The following is a 17,411-nucleotide window of genomic DNA, read 5'->3' as shown; positions in this document are numbered from 1 at the left end:
TTAGATTAACAATTATGGGGTAATTACTTAAATCAGAGCTAGCCAGTAAGAAACAAACAAAGGCCAACAGCTTCATAATTAATATAGCCTACTGTGTGTTTATTTGGGACTGATGCGGCTCTGGAATTAGGCTGGCGGGAAAGCTTCTCACAAGAAAAAGCTTCTCTTAACAGGAGACCACAGAGCTAGGCAGTTGCTTGACTCTGTGCTGACAGCCGTGGCTTCCCAGGATCTCAGGATTAAAGAGCATATGGGTAGATGTGACATCGTTAGGTGACTTTGAGCTAGATGCTCACTGAGGTGAAAGGTGAGCCCCATATGTCATTAAGGAAGGCTTTCATTTCACTTTTGTGTACACAACCTGGAGACAAATCTGAACAACAGAAGAAAAGGAACCCAACACGACTATTCCTGAATATTCATGATAAACTAACTGCAAGGACTAGAGAATGTGGTCAGACTGCTCCTTGTTAACAATGGACATGACTTGGCTTAAACAGGGTAGTGCTCAAGTGTTCACAGGTGTAAATTGAGTAAGTTGTATTTTTGTTCTCTCTCTCTTTGTGTGTGTGTGTGTGTGTGTGTGTGTGTGTGTGTGTGAGAGAGAGAGAGAGAGAGAGAGAGAGAGAGAGAGAGAGAGAGAGAGAGAGAGAGAGTATGTTTTGAGACAGGATTTCTCTGTGTACCAAGGACAGTTCTTTTGTAGACCAGGCTGGCCTTGAACTCACAGAGATCTGCCTGCCTCTGCCTCCCCAGTGATGGAATTAAAGGTGTGCACCACCACATCAGGCTATTTCTGTTTTCTTAAGAGATAGATTCTAAACAAGATTGGAAAGATTAACTTCAGAAATTAAGTGATAGAGGGAAAATGACTTAACCTACAACAAAATCAAAATGGAATTTAAAAAAAAAATCATGGGATGCAAAGAAAAAAAAGTGGGAGAAATGGCTATATAATAAAATCACTAATTCAAGTTAATCATTTTGTTATTGCTTTCAGTTTGCTTTAGACAGTGTCTCATGTAACACAGCTAGTCGCAAACTCACTAAGTCGCTAAGGTTGACCTTGAACCCCTATTTCCCCCAGCTTCCAAGGTACAGACCCACACCACCATACCTGGTTTGTGCAACGCTAGGCTTGAGGACTCTGATGGCATGCTAGACAAGCCCTCTCCAGTTTCATCATTGTACGTCTTACAGAATGCACAAATAGTGAGTTATCTCAAACACTGCCTGAGATGTGGCGTTGCAGGAGGTGGTTATTTCTTTATTTAATATTTTAATATCAGATATTTTTAAGGAAAAGGTATTATAAGAAAGCAACTACTAAATTTTCTACATATAGATGCCTACTTGAAAATAACTGCAAAGAGGGGTCTTATATTTAGAATAGAAACATCACTTTTGGGGGTTTCTTTTTGTTCTTATAATTATTTCTGTAGAATCAAAGACATCTAGAATAGGCAAAAAGCAAAACAATTAAATTGAAAAGTAAACACAGAAAATGTTAGCATTAGAATTAAAACTGGTGTGTTTGGAGTCCCCTGATTAACATAAATAACGAAAACAAAAACAGTAATGACTGGACGATTATTTAAATTATATATTCCCCAGGTCATCGAATCACTGCTACCCAATAGGAAGCCCTTTCTGGCTCCCTTTGTACACCAGCATCTGACAAATGCAGGCACTGTGACACAGCCCTTCAGAGGAAGTTGTAATCCTTGCACGTCTTTGAAAGGTATTCACACGTCAGTGATGAGTTCTTGGCCCGTCTTTTTGAACTTCATGATTCTTCCCTGGCATCAGGGTATTTCGGATTGGAGGCAGAGGGGAGGCACCTACACCTGATTCACTTTCTCTCGCGAACTTGGAACAGGAGATTATGAAGGACTACAAAAATCCAGGCTTCTGCGGGAGAACAGTAGGAAAAGCCAGAGGCGCCCAGAGGGAAACTGAGTAAGGGCAAACACATGAGGAGAGGGGATGATTTCAAGGGAAGTGAGCAGATGTTCTAGAGAGGTTGCCACATAAAGTGTCCCTCTTGAGATCTGTGTGGAGTTCCTACCTCATCTCTCTGAACTTGGAGGTTTCCTCTTTGGGGGGCAGAGGGGAAGTGCTGGCATAAACCCTTGTGCACACATGTATGCGATGCCAGTGCTCTTCCACTGAGCTACATTTCTAGTCTCTCTAGAGTTCACATAATAATTTGAAGTTTTGCCTAAGTACTAGATTATGAGTTAAATTTAGGACATGGAGTAAAGGTAAGATTCTGATGAAGGAAGGAGAGTTACATATCAGAGACAAATACTACATTTCTCTTTTAGGTTTCTCTACTTATAAATTTGTTAAAGCATAAACTCACATATATGTCCTTGGGATTGAACCCAGGGCCTCATACATGGTAGGTAAGAGCTCTCTACCACTGTGCCATACCCTCCTAGAACTCATCTTACTTTTCATTTTGGACAGGGTCTTATTTAGTTGTTCAGGCAGACTTTGAACTGACTCTGTAGCCTAAGCAGGTATGATTTTCCTTCCTTAGCCTCCCATGGGTTGTTTATATCTCAAGAAGCAATAATGAGATAAAAGATGACCAGAGACTTCTATAGGTCACATGGTATTTAGTAAACTAGAATCTGATTCCAAGCACATAATTGGATTTTCTCTAGTCAAAACTTTAAAGTTTTGAGACATTTAGCCAAAATTCAAAGCTATAAGTTTCCTAGTGTATAGGAATTGCTTTTTCCTAAATAAGCATGATTTGACACAACTTGTACTTTCAAGAGGAATAAGTTAAAATAAATCTGTAATGAGATACCATCCTCTGTCTACAACAATGAAGATAAATCAAAAGTCTCAGAGCTGATGAGGATTTAAAGAAATGAGTTCATCTCGTGCTTGCCTGTCTGAAATTTGAAGGGAAATGCATCAATACACACTCAACAAATACTTATTGAATGTATCCCAGATGTCAGATACTGTTCCAGGCTATGCTATTCAGCAGTAAATAAAATCCCTGCCAGAATGCTTAAGAAGGCCCACATCCTTTTAACAGAGTAGTCATTCTCAGACATGCATTGAATCCTTGTGGTGGGGCACCAATCTGTCCCTAAGCATGGTGTTCTGATGTTTCAGGGTCAAGAGAAGGAGTTGCTAAGGAGTCTCTGCAGTTGGTTTCTGCCTTTGAAGAACCCAGAAGGGAAGTGTAGTTTCACTGACTCAGCAGGTGAGCTCTGGACTCAATTCTCAGAACCAAAAAGCCATTACCAAAAGAACTCAAATTAGTATTAGCACCATCAGAAAACACTGACCAAAGTCCAAGATGGTTATCTCTGTATGCTGGCATTGTAGATGACTTCTCTTCTTTCTCTTAGCTTGTTTATATATTGAAGGCAGGGTGTCACATAACCCTTGCTATCATCCAAGTCACTAGGTGGTTTCGTAGCTAGGGATGACCCAGGAATAGCACTATGGCAGGAATATCGTTGTGCATGTTTGTGCCCAGAAGATGATTCTTCTTCAGGTCTTCAGTTGAGCTCATCACAGGGAAAATGCATGAACTTAAATTTAGTCCCATCTATTCTCTTTCAGATTTTCCTTATAGATTATTGCCTGGGTATGGTGGTTGGTGAGAACTTAAAGAGCACCTATAACTGTGGCACTCAGGAAGCAGAGGCAGGAGGGTTAGACATTAGAGATTAGCCTGAGCTACTTAGTGAGAAGCATCAGCAGTTTGTTAGCCGCATGCCCTCCAAAATGAGTGTTTGTAAATAAACAATAATTCAGTTGTAGGCAGTAGATGCCCAAAAACTTATGATGGGTGCATCATAAAGACCCAACTACCTGTCTACAATCCCTTCTGTATTCGTTTTAACTAAGGAAGAACAAAGCAACAACAACAAAAAAAGTATATGCTACATGATGTTAACCACCACCTCAAAAGTTGTTAATGCCTCATGTTTGGAGTATTTAGATGGATGTGTGTTATATTGATCACTTTTGGGCATCTAGATGTTTCTGGGGTGGAAAAATAGGAGTGGATCTCCCAAACCAATTTCCCAAGCTATAAACTCAAGTGGACTTGCTCCAAAAATCAAACTCTAAAACTGTATATACAATCATGTCTATTTTACTCAAATTAAAATTTTCTAATACAAATTCACAATGCTTCTTTAGCTACACTGGGCACATTTCAAGCAACAATAGCAGTGAATGACTAATGGCTACAGTACTGGGGGATTCAAGTTACATAGGACTATCCTCATCACAGAACATTCTCTTGGATCAAACTATGGAGCCTCAGTAAAACCCAGATGATCCCACAGGACTGACCATTAATCGAAGGACTTAGAGCTCAGCGCAGCTCAGGCCAGTAAGAGCCAGGCCTGTGACTTTGGGAATGTAAAGGGGAGATGTTCTCATGGCTGTTGAAATTACAGAGAGCAGAGGCAATTGGAGGAGTGTTTCTTCCTTAGGGGGTATCACATGAGTACGAGATGGAGGGAGAAAGACCCTTAGCCACAGTGACTGAAGGTTATATCTGTAAGCTATATAAGCTAGCATATTCCCCTTCTTGCTCAAGGTAACATGGGTCGCTTCTGTGGTTCTGATGTACAACTTCGGGGAATATTGACAGAATTGAACATGCATAAATTGAAAAGAAATTTGGTGGTCTTTTTACTTGTTATCGCCTGCTAGGCACCAAAGTGACCCTGAGGATAAAAAGCAGGTTTTGAGTCAAATTTTGACTGGAGTTCAAAGATGAGAGTCATATTTCCATATGCATAAATGTGTGTTATCATCTGTCAGCAAAAATAAATAGCTCAAATTTGACTTAGTTTACTTTCTGAAGTGCTATAATCAGATCATCGAGAGGGGTTTATTATAACTGGCAGTCTCTAAGAATCTTGCAAAATAGCATATATTTATATTGGTATATCAAAATTGGAAGACACATTCATTGGGTGCTTAAGTTCACTGGATTTCCTTTATTGGTGTGCAGGTATTGGAGGATGTTTTACTACATGCTTAAAGTCCCTTTGGGTGAAGCTTATTTTCATCTATTGACTGTACTAAATAGCCCTTTATGTTGAGTAGTAGTAAGTTAATTCATTTATATTTCTGGGGAATGAACCTAAGTATGTTAAGTAAGTTGCTTTTACTGAGCTACGTCCTTCTGTCTTTTTGGATCTGGACAGGGTCTCACTAAGATGCTGAAATTGGCCTGAGCTCACTCTACAGCCTTCCCAGGTCTTAAACTTGTGGTCCTCCTGTCTTGGCCTCATGGGTAGCTGGAGTTACAGATTTGTATTCTCTTGCTCAGCTTAGAGTAGTACTCTTTATGAGCTTGCCTGAAGAAATTTAAATATAACTAAAGTTACAGAGTGTCATATTTAATTCCTCTTTTCTTTTCATCTGTTGTTTGTGCCCAATGTTACATTTGCTATGAGCTGTTTTGATGATCAGGGAAACACTTACATGATTTAGAGTGGATGAGTGGACCAGATGTGAAGAACCAGCTCGGCGGCATTAAGCAAGCCCTGCTTTCCTTTCAGTGAGGGCCTTTCCAAGGACGTTTTCCAACCATTTGTCATGCAGAAAGGAGAACCAAGGCCCCTCAGCCGAGCTGAGTTCTCCCCTTTTCACTCTGATGGCCTCAGCAGCAGTGCTGTCTGCATACACGGTCATATTTCCCATCATAAAGCACCGCTAGCACAAAGGGGAATGCCCAGAAAATAGATTCGTTTCTGCAGATGGCAGCAGAAGCGATGGGGTACCTGGACGTGTTTCGTGACGAAGTTCTTGCCAAATCCTGTCTTCTCTGCCGTCCAGTCTTCCCCAGGTCAGAAGGTAGAACATGGCTTGTTTACAGGAAGACTCCCCCAGGAGTCAGTGGGAGATGTTCAAACACACTCGGAGTCAATGTGCTGACAATGATCAGGGGAAAAAAAAAAGATGAACCCCAGGAGCATCTGGGCTCTGTACAAAGAGCCATCCCATCTCAGTCTCGGGGAGTGATATATGAGCCACCTGGAAAAGCGCATTTAGCTTGGATAAGCTTGATTCCAGAAGTACAGGGACGGTTGGAGAGAGTTGAGAGAAAACTGTTGTGAGTGATGAGGTGACGGGCCAGGCACGGTTGGGAAAGGGGCTCGGGAGGAAAGATTAAAGCAACTGACTAAGGAACTTTTAAGATTTGACATGATAAGAGCCAACAAATATTTGAGAATAGCAAATACCAAAGATACACTATTTGGAGTGGTAAAAAAAAAAAACTACGGCAAGAAAGCAATCCTGAAAATGCTAACGTTGTGGTGATATAAGAGGGGGTGAGGGGAATGTAAAAAAAAAAAATCTAGTAACTCTGGAATATTCTCCTGAGAGCTTAAGAAGCTTTAATTCATATCCCATTTGTTACAAAATACAAAGAAAGCCCTGGGTGTTGGGGAAAAAAGACGATTATAAGGATGGGTGGTGGATTATGTTACTGGCAACATTCTCCCCTGCTTAGTAGTTCTATAAATCTATTAAATATGAAACACTAATTTATGTTGAACCTTGCAGTACAGTGAGGTTTAAAGCAAACTTTGAAAGAGCCCATTATTTCACAGTTTGCCCTTAGATCCCTGACTGTCACAGGGGAGAAGACAATTTTTAATCTGTTGTTTTCCAAAAACAATTCAATTAAAAATAATAAAAAAAATCTGAAATCCTGCCCATAAGGGTTAATAGCTATAGAGGTGTCCAACCGATATTCAATCACAAAACCTCGAATGCTCTTTTCATTAAGCCTCTGGTGTCATTTTTCCCCTCTAGCTAAACCAAGATAATTGTTTTGGGGCTAATTTCTGCGGCTATTTAATAACACCGCCTGCTAGACTTTCCATGTAAACTCAGCAAGTAGACATATCCGGAGTAATAGTAAAATGCTTGTGCTCACTTTATAGCTCAAATCCATACTTTTCTTTATGAAGGAGAACTTGCTGTTAGGAAGTGGCAACTGCCATCCAGACTATAGATTAGGAGACAGAGCTAACAATGCAAGAAAAGCCCCGCTCTCCACCAGGATTTGTGAGTAAATTCCGTCAGGTTATATACTTTTATAGATAATAAAATGGACACAAAATAATTGAAGGTTTTTTCCGTCAACAAAACAATGAACAGGGCACCAAAAAGGTGCTGTGATACCCATTGGCACTGGGTCATTCACATACACGGACTTTATGGGTTACTTTTCTTCTTCAGGTAATTCTCCCTAATGCCACATTTTAACAGCTTATTGCTCTACAGATTATGACTAACGTGTGAACGTGAACTATAAAAGAGGTCATCACACTTTTCGTCTTGTTAGGAGCTAATGTGTGCACTATGTTTCCTTAAGAAAGCACTGCCCATCTTTTGGAAGAACTGCCATTCATTCTGTGGACTTGAAGGGAAAGCACCACACACCGTCTGAACTTTCAGCAGGGTCAGGAAGGTATGCTTCTATAACCAGCTAACCACAAAATTAAAATTATGTAGATGGATCTACAGTTATTCTTTTGCGTAATGTGTGATGACATGTAAGGGTAAAGGTATGTTTTTGAAAAGCTGGCCTCTAGAGAACATATGTTTTCGGCTTTGCAAATCCACTGTTCTCAGCAATAGTCAATGACTATAACAGAAACAGTCAAGAAAAATGCTCCATCGGGCAGCGTATAAAATGCATTCTTCTCCTTCTGCTACTGTCATCTTAGTCCCATATATTGTCCTGTGAAATTCCCATCTGTGCCAATGGAGAATCCAGGCACAGGGAAGAGGAAACCCAAAACTCTCCTGACAGTGACAGAAATCTCCGAGCGAAGCAAGAATGCAAACCAAGTGTGTGCTTTAACCCTGAGATATCGTGGCGATCCATTATCCTGCGAGTGCAGTCCTGTGTGCTTATGCGTACCCAGGGATGACTAACACACGTGGGCTATTCCCTTTGGTATGTTTAATAATTTTAGTCAAAATAGGAAGCATACCTACAGTTCACCTCATGCCAAGTCAAACAAGATTAGTCACATGAACTCTGCCTCACTGATAGATGAATTCTGATGGGGAAATGTCAAAACATGACACACAGCATTTGATTTGTAGTTGGCCTGCGGGGAGCCATGGTGTGGCTCTTTCCAAAGGGGAGAAAAACCCAACCAGGGACCCAGGGTTCCCTGGAAACTTCCGCAGAAAGTCATTCATAACTGGCTCCCAACTGTCACTTAAGGGGCCTTTCTCTTGAAATACCTGAGTACGCTCAAGTGTCCTCCAGCAGCCATTCCCGGCCTTCGCTTTGGGAAGTCGTGGTAACTCAGTGACAGCTAGAAGCTGAGGCAGAAGAGTGCCAAGGATCAATGGGGGAAAGAAGCAAGGCCCACACTTGCCAGTCATATCTGGTAGAGGTTTCACAACAGTCCTGTGAGATAACTCTGCTTTGCCTATTTCAAGAGGAAGACAGAGAACCGTGGTGTGTGTGAGTGTGTGTGTGTGTGTATGTGTGTGTGTGTGTGTGTAGAGGTTGATACTGACTGTCTTCTTTAGTTGATCCCTACCTTATTCTTTTGCTTTTGAGACATGGTCACTCACTCAAACTGAAGCTTGCTGTTTTTCTAGACTGACTGAGCAGTTGACCCATGAACTCTAGAATTCCTGTTTTTGCCTACCCCCTAGGTAGGGATAACAGGCACATGTTGTACCCGCCTTTTGCATGGGATGCTGAGGTTGGAACTTGGGTCCTCCTGCTCTTATGGTAAGAACAATGTTTTTGAAAACCAAATGCTGTGCTATGAAGTAGGACTTGAATCTTCACTCGATTCTTGATGTCTTCAGGCACTGCCTCCCTCCACTCTTCCTCATTAACAGCACAAAATGTACCTTGCCCTCTGTATATACTTTGGGGGATAGATATTGATTTTTCTTGTGTGTTTTTTTATCCTGTAATGCTGCTTTTGGTGGTTTTAGGCACTTTTGGACTGATTATATTGGTGGTAGGGTTGGACATCTTCTGTATGACCCCGATAAATCACGGCTGGCTGTTCTGTACCTACTTTTTACTGAGATGTTTGCTTTTTCTCTGAGTGCCGACCACATAGGGATGAAAAAAAAAAAGAGGTTCTCTAGCTTGTTGCTGAGCTAAGAAACTCAGACATGAGGTAATAACATCCAGAAAGATGAAACTACCCACAGCTCTCATCTGTCAGGTACTGTTCTGGATGGCTTGTGAACGGGCGCTCATTCAGTTCTCATGACATGCAGAGCTGTGTTAATGTGCTTGTTCGGCCCCTTACACAGTGGCCCTAAACGGCCGAGGAACCAAGGAAGGTTGTACAAAGTATGTTGTGGAACTGATCTTGGTTTTTCTCCTTCCCACGCTGCCGGTCATGCTTAGGAATTAGAAGACTTAGCCAAGTGACTTTAGTTAAAGTTACAAACAAACCTTTCTTCCTTCGCGTTAGAGACTGAGTGAAGGGCACCAGTAGAATATAATTGTCTACACGTCTGTCTTCCCTTCTCACTTTTTTACTAGATAGCTGAAGATGATCTTGAACCTCTGGTCCCCTGCTTCCACCTCCAGAGGGCTGGAATTATAGATGTTCGGTTATACCCAGTTGATGCTCTGTTGGGGTTGAACTCAGGGCTCTGTGCACACCAGGGAAACTGAGCCAAGCAAACTGAGACCAGCCTTCCGCTCCGTTTTTGCATGGAGTGTTAAGTAACTGCCGTGCCCGAGGCTTTAGAGTGAAAAGGCCACCCGTTCCCCAGTCTGGCACCGCAAGCTGAGTGGCGCCCATGGGAACAGCACCTTGCCTTTCTCGTTCCTGTCAGCCTCAGAACCTCAGCCATTTGCTGAAGCAAGTCCTCCCAACGGGCACAGCAGGCCCAAGAGCTCTACCACTTTGGCTCCTGTCTCTCAGCGGGCCCTGTGCTCTTGGTCTCATTCAAAGCCAATGTGAGAAGTAAGAGAGGGGTTAAGGTGCGCTCATTCCTAATGCTCAGTAGTGAGATGTGTCTGCAGCCCTGTGTACATCTGTCTCGTTCTTCTGAAGGTGAGGTGTGGTGAATACCAGACACTGTGCCAAGCCCAGAGCTCAGTGCACTCTTCCTAAGTAGATGACAAATTAATTCAAACACGCTCAGGAGAAAATTCTCTCTTTTAAAATGCCTAGGCAAGTGATAAGACTCCAGGAGGGTGGCTTTAAAGTACTGAAGGATGATGTTAAGGAAAAAAGAAAAGGGGGTTGGACCAGTGAGAGGGCTCAGCGGCTGAAGGAGGTTGTTGCTGAGCCTGATGACCTGAACTTGGTCCCAGGACCCACAGGTGAAAGGAGACGACAGACTCCTTAAAGCTGTCCTCTGATGCCCACACGTGAGCTGTGGAGTATGTATACACATGCACACACACACATACACAAACACACACACACATACACATACACACACACACATACACACACACATACACCACACACATACACCACACACATACACACACACAAAGTAAGTAAATGAAAAAAATTAAAAGAAAATAAAAATTACAAAATATCCATCTCCAAACAAAATTTTCCTTGTAATAATGTATAGTATTTGGACTTTCTTATTGAGATCTAATATCTCATCAAGCTAGTACAGCCTGCCTCACTCAGGAGTTTATACACTTCTCTTAAGAATCAAAAACAAAAAGAAAAAAAAGAGAGAAAAACTCATCTGTTTGTGAACAAATGTGATATTTTTTTTCTTGGTTTTTTTGTTTGTCTCCTTTCCGAATGGTCTGGTTGGTTATGTCCATAGTGCTTACTTTGTAGAAGAAAAATTAAAGGATATTTTTTAACTTAGCTTAATTTAGAAAATAAAAAAACCTGGTCAGAAGCAACCAAGGCAAGAAGTCATAAGAATTCAAAAATAACGTTTACAGCTTCGGTTGCCTAACCTCTTGCAAATCCACTGGAGAGGGAAAGAGAACGAAACAGAACAGAAAGGGAGCTGGGACAGAGAAGGTTAGAAACTGGGAGGGGAGAAGCCTTGCATCAAAGGAAAGAAAAAGAAATCACAGATATTCTTTTGCCGGAAAGAAATGAAGACTTAGTACATATTAAAATAGAAGCAACTATAAAAGAAGAAAGAAAGTGTGGCTAACCCTGTGTGTGGAGGGAGGCAGAGTCGCTACCCACCGCAGTTACATAAGCGTTTCTAAGGCCGTAGCCGTATTTTTGAAACTCTCGAGAATGCAAGACATTTCTTAGAATTTTCTCCTCTGAGTCAGAAAGTTATTTGTCACATTCATTAACTTTTAATACTGAGTTAGCTTTCTGAACCCTCATTATTCCCCTTTAGAATTTTGTGTGGAACTTCCATTTCATTGTGTATAAAAATATATCAGCATGATGATGACTGCTTAATATTAGTTTTAAATTTCTAGGAAAGCTTATTTCTTTAGTATTTAACATACTCAGGGACATTCTCCTGTCCATTGGCTTTATTTAATGTGAAATGACCAGCTACTATCTAGTGTGTGTGTGTGTGTGTGTGTGTGTATAAGAGAGAGAGAGAGAGAAAAGCATATGTATTTGTTCATGTGTGTGCATGTATACCATTCAGTAGATGCATTTATTTTCTAGAAGTTTGATGACATTTAGTAATGTTTGCCTCATAATAAGGTAGACATTTTTCCAGCTTGTCTGGCACAATACAGTTTATGTGTATTGCTCTGGTATGATTATTAGCAGTATCTGTTTTCACTCTTAAAAGTATCTGATTTTAACCAGGAAATTGCAATAGTTACATTAACCTAATATTAAGGCACCACGAGAGGCAAACATCTCAAGTGTTTGTGACAAACCCACTAGAATTTTTACATCATTCAACTTACTGTGAAGCCATGGGCAATTACTAATCTACTCTGAGACCCATTTTTGCTATCAGGAGCATATGGCTGATAATAGCTCATAGAGTTATTGAGATAATGTCAAGGCAATGGTATTATGTCTGGGTAGGCACACAAATGGGAATACTATGACTACCATATAGGATTGCTATGCGTTTACTCAAGGTGATGGATTAATTTTAGTGATTGGCATTGTGGTAGGTACTAAGAAAATACCCATTAATTGCAGGCACCCATCCCTATTTCCTCCAGCCCCAGCAACCACCAAAGGAAACTGGCCACAAACATTAGACATGACCCATTTCTCCTTCCCACGTCACACTCATGCTGCTGTGTGGTGTTGTATCTGTAGGAGATGCTTAAGATCTGTTAGGTACCCCCAGCAGGAATTATTACCACTTGGTGACACCTTAGAGTTCTTTGTTGTACTAACAGGACAGCATTTGGTCCAGTCACAGAGCAGTATATGTGAGTTTATTTACTGTAAGAATGAATAGCATCATCGCAAAAGACCACTAAGAGTAGAGCATAAATTTCTACCCTTGGGCATTCTTGGAAGAACCCAGATCCTTCTCTCATGTGCGGAAGTTTCCTTTAAGTCCCCATCTTCAAGTGGTTTCCATCTATTGAAATATCCATCTGTTTCTACTTCGAATTTTTTTCGTATTTAAGAATTTAATAGTATGCATCTCACTGGGTCAGGCAGTGAGCTCTCAGATTGTATCTCACTTGGTGGTATACCTCTGCCTGTTGTACTGCTTATACCCTAGAGTGAGAAAGAGCAAGGGGTTCCTTAACTATACCCAGATACCTCAGAAGTAATTCTTTTACATTCTAACTTTGAGCATGCTGTGTCTCTCTTCCCCCATCTCTGTTTATGTGTTCATGGGGAATGTGTGTGTGTGTGTATATGTGCATGTGTGTGTAATTATGTGTATGTCCATGAGTGTGTATGCTAGAGGATAACCTTGGGTATTGTAGTGGTTTGAAAGAAAATGGCCCCATTGAAAGTGGCACTATTAGGAGGTGTGGCTTTGTTGGAGTAGGTATGGCTTTGTTGGAGGAAGTGTGTCACTGTGGGGGTGTGCTTTGTGGTTTTTTATGTTCAAGCTATATCCAGTGTGTCAGCTGACTTCCTGATACAAAACTCTCAGCTGCTTCTCCAGCACCTTGTCTGCCTGCATGACACATGTCATGATAATAATGAACTAAAACTCGGAACTGCAGACCAGCCCCTATTAAATGTTTTCCTTCATAAGAGTTGCCATAGTCATGGTGTCTTTTCATAGCAATAGGAAGAAACCTTAGCTAAGACAGGTGTCGTTTTGATGCCTTTTTAGGGTCATAGTGGGTTGGAACTCACTAAGCAAGCTAGGATAGTTGACCAGCAAGCCCCTTGGATATGCTAATGTTCACCTCTCCAGAACTGGTACTTCACGTATCTACCCGGTATCTGACATTTTCTATGAGTGCTGGGGAGTAAATACTAGGGAGTAAATTCAGCTCCTCATGCTTCTGTGACAAGCACTTTGCCTACTGAGCATCTCCCAACCCTTGGAGTATTATTTAGTGCCTCTGTGCCTCAGTCTCTTGTTTATAAAACGGGAACATTCTTTTACTCACCAGATTTTTCAATATTAAATGTGGTGATATCTGTAAGGCCTTCAAGCTATGGAACATTAATTCATCCCTTGTCATTTATCTCATTGCTTTTTGGCATCAGCTAACATGGTTAATGATACTGAGTCAAGCTGCACTAATGAAGGCCTGATTGAATTTTTTTTTCTATAGAAACAGGGAGTGAGAATGTATGTTAACTAGATGACACTTGGCTTACCCCATCAAAATATTGGTGAAACCCATTATGTAATCTCATTCAACTGTCCAGGTTTTCTCTTCCAAATTCCCATATTCATTCAATTTTGAGTGGGCATAGTTTATTAGTGACCTTTCCCGACTGGGCATATATGTTTTTGGAATCCAGTTACCATAGGAACCATATGGTTCTCTTTAGACTTTAGAAAAAAGCCTTAGTAATATGGAAACAGAAATGGCATTCTCAGGTCCAGGAGCCACTAAGCCAGACATTTTGTTAACCTAGTTCTACACTTAGGTATCCTTCACGACTCTCTCAGACGTATGCTCTAGGAGGTTCATCTGTCGTTCAGTGAGGTGCATGTGTCAGTTGTACAGCCATATATCATTTGCCTAGGATACACGAAGCCCTGTCTTCCCCTCCACCAAAAGCACACCACCAACAAGAGCATTTAAACACTTATAATCCCAGCTCTCAGGAGCTGAGGCAGGGGGATTACTGGGAGTTGGTGGCTATCCTTGGCTACATAAGTGAGTTCCAGACACTGTTTGAGTCATGCATCCCTCCTAGAAAATGCTCTGAAAAAGCTATGCTTTCTCTGTTACAGCAGACACACACACACACACACACACACACACACACACACACACACACACACACACACACCCCAGTGAAAAATCCACATTCCATTCTCTCTTTCCCTGATGCTTTGAATTTCTAAAGCAGGGTTTCAATGTCGAGACAGCAGACCCCTGGGTATCCTTAGACCATATTGGGGCGGGGAGTGAAAACTAAAATCTATTTTCAAAATAAAACTAGACATTATTTGCCCTTTTCACAGTGCTGACATTTGTACTGAAGATAGAAAGGTTTGACATACAAAGCTGCTAACACCTGAGCAGTAGTCACCAAGCATGTCACAACATTGTAGTCGGTATTTGCCCAACTTCCTTCCACATCATGAAACACACAGTAAATTAAAAACTAGTGATTTCCATTAAGAATGTCTTTTAAGGATGATGAAAACTCCTGTAAAAATCCACATCTCGGAATATGTATCACTGATGTTATTTATTACAAAAGGGACCCAAAAAGTAGTTCAACTTCTGGGGAGATGACTCAGTGGCAAAGAGAGCTTGCTATGCAAGTGTAAGGGCCTGAGTTCAAGTCCCCAACCGGTAAGGAAAACAGAAGAGCATGGATATACATTCCTTTAATCCCAGCACATGGTAGCAAAGACGGGCATATCCCGAAGTTTGCTACCAGCAAGTACAGCTAAAACACAGCTTTAGGCTCAGAGAGAGATCCTGTCTCAAGTCAATAAGTAATAGAGGAAGTTGCCTCATATCTGCATCTGCCTCTGGCCTCTGAATGTACATGAACAAGGACATACCCACACACTTATGTACATGTTTTGCACGCGCGCACACACACACACACACACACGCGCGCGCGTGTGTGTGCAGTTCAACTCTATGCAGCAGTCTGTCTTGTCTCAGTCACTTGTGAATGGCTAATGTGAGGGACTGATCTACATGCTCCCCCATGGATTCCATTTCTACTTCAGGAGCCGCTGACAACGCACCACGGTCGACTGTGTGCTTTGCAGAGTCATTCTGTGTCAAACGAATAGGCGAGCCCGTCACTTCAAGGAAGACACCCAGTGAGAGATATTGCCAATGATGAAAGGCAAACATCCTGATAGAAATCTTAACGTAATGAAAGATGTGAATCTGTCCAGCTTGCCTGATTGTTTCCCGAGTCCTAGCGATGGACCTTTCTGATAAGTTCAGGAGTGATGTTTACAGAGGTCCTCTTTGCGAGGTGTGCTTTTTATGACATACGGTGGCATTTAGGAAATCCCCGTATGTCAGTGAAACCGTTATTTTCCAAACGAACAATTCATGATGTCTCACGGTCATGCCTATAATCTGTGGGAAAACCGTCATTGCCAGTATAAGATTTGCCAATGCATTTTACTACAGAGCATGTTTTAACTGAAAATTCTTATCTGTGTTAGAGTGTGACCGTATGTGAATGTGGGTGTCCTTGGAGGTGAGAAGAGGGCACTGGATCTCCCAGGGGTGGAATTGTGGGTAGTTGTGAGCCATCTGAGGGTTCTGGGTATTGAACTCCAGTCGTCTGGACGAGCAGCAAAAGCCTTTAGTGGCTGAGTCATCTCTCCAGCTCCGACGACGGAGTTTTGAAACTTCACTAACATGGTCTCAGATCCCAGCTTGCAGTGGGCCTCTACTGCGGAAGCTTCTTTGTTGAACAGAGAATCACGTTTACTTGAAGAGAACATTAGAATACCCTTTCCTTTCCCGACCGCCTGTGCGCCGCTCTCCTCTCCACGAGCTTCAATCTGCATCTTGGCAGATTGGTATAGAAGGGAGTAGGGGAACTTTAACCGGCCTCTCTTAACTCGAGTATCCAACATATACACAAAACATTTAAATAAAGTAATAAAGTCACCTTTCTGATGATTTTCTATTTTTTTAAACTGTGCTTATTTTTCTCAAAATTGTGTCTTACAGGGCTGGCAGGATAACTTGGTGGATAAAGGCCTTTGCCACCTGAAATTCAAGCTTAATGACCAGAATTTGATCCCCAGATCTCAAGGGACGGTAGAGGGAGAGAAATGACTCCATGAGGATGTCCTCAAACCTACACATGAGTGCCACGGCACATGCGCACACAGTAAAAATATATTAAAATACATTTTATATGGGCTTGTTGTGAGTCTTTTTAATTGAATTAGCAATGGTATATACATGTACAATAATGAATTTATAATGTATCATATGCAATGGGTTTATTGTGACTCTTTTAGTTGAGTTAGTAATTACATATTTAATTTTTTTTCAGTTTTAGTTTCCAGTGTGATCTATGTTTAGGGAAATAACCCACATAAACAGAAGGTCTTGTAATCCTCAATTCTTGCAAAAATATTTTATATAACTTTATTTTATGTGCATTGGTATTAGGGTGTCAGATCTGTGGAAACTGGAATTACAGACAGTTGTGAGCTGCCATAAGGGTGCTGGGAATTGAACTCAGGTCCTTTGGAAGAGGAGCCAGTGCCCTTAAACCCTGAGCCATCTGTTCACCCCATCCTCAGTACTTTTCTAACTTGTAAGACATGTCTCATGAAGTCCAGGCTAGCCTCTTACTGGTGAGAATGACCTTAATCATCTACCCCTCTACCTTCTCTCCCACGAGTAATGGAAAGTCAGGCACACACTAGGAAATTAGTGCATACAGTGCTTGGGGTCTAACCCAGGGCTCACACACACTGGGCAAACAGTAGCTGTATCCACGACCCATCTGTAACTATGGAAAAACGGGAAGGATGTTAAGTTTGATATCTACTGCTTCAGCAGGAAGGATTCCCCTTTTATCCTTCCATCCAAGATGCCTGGTTCTGAGTTGCTTCACAGATGTTAATTTAGCAACCAGTAGGTGATGAGAAGCTGGAATTCTACATAATCCCTGAAGAATCTGATACTGTCGCAGAAAATATCTTTATATAAAATAAATTGTGCATCAATTAATACGCCAAGTTAAAAAAAAAAGCCTCCCCAGTGCTATTCTTGCTTCATTCATCATGCCTGACTTTAAAACAGACAAGGACCGTTTGACCATGATTCATTAAGTAACGGACTCTACAAATGTTCCGGGGGAACACACTGC

The 17,411-nt window shown here is 41.5% G+C and overlaps 1 protein-coding gene and 1 long non-coding RNA gene across 2 annotated transcripts in view; one reads left to right on the top strand and one right to left on the bottom strand.

The window, feature by feature from the left end:
* Adgrl2 (adhesion G protein-coupled receptor L2) overlaps nt 1–17,411 on the bottom strand; it is a 616,339-nt gene that overhangs the window by 230,062 nt on the left and 368,866 nt on the right. The window lies entirely within an intron of this gene.
* LOC121142287 lies at nt 1,605–16,449 on the top strand. Its single transcript, XR_005879266.1, has 3 exons — nt 1,605–1,741; nt 3,139–3,229; nt 16,256–16,449. It is a non-coding gene; the product is annotated as an uncharacterized LOC121142287 (long non-coding RNA).

Source organism: Mesocricetus auratus, unplaced genomic scaffold, assembly GCF_017639785.1.
Source record: "Mesocricetus auratus isolate SY011 unplaced genomic scaffold, BCM_Maur_2.0 Super-Scaffold_100009, whole genome shotgun sequence".
Lineage (NCBI taxonomy): Eukaryota > Metazoa > Chordata > Mammalia > Rodentia > Cricetidae > Mesocricetus > Mesocricetus auratus.
This window is presented reverse-complemented; position numbering and strand designations above follow the sequence as displayed.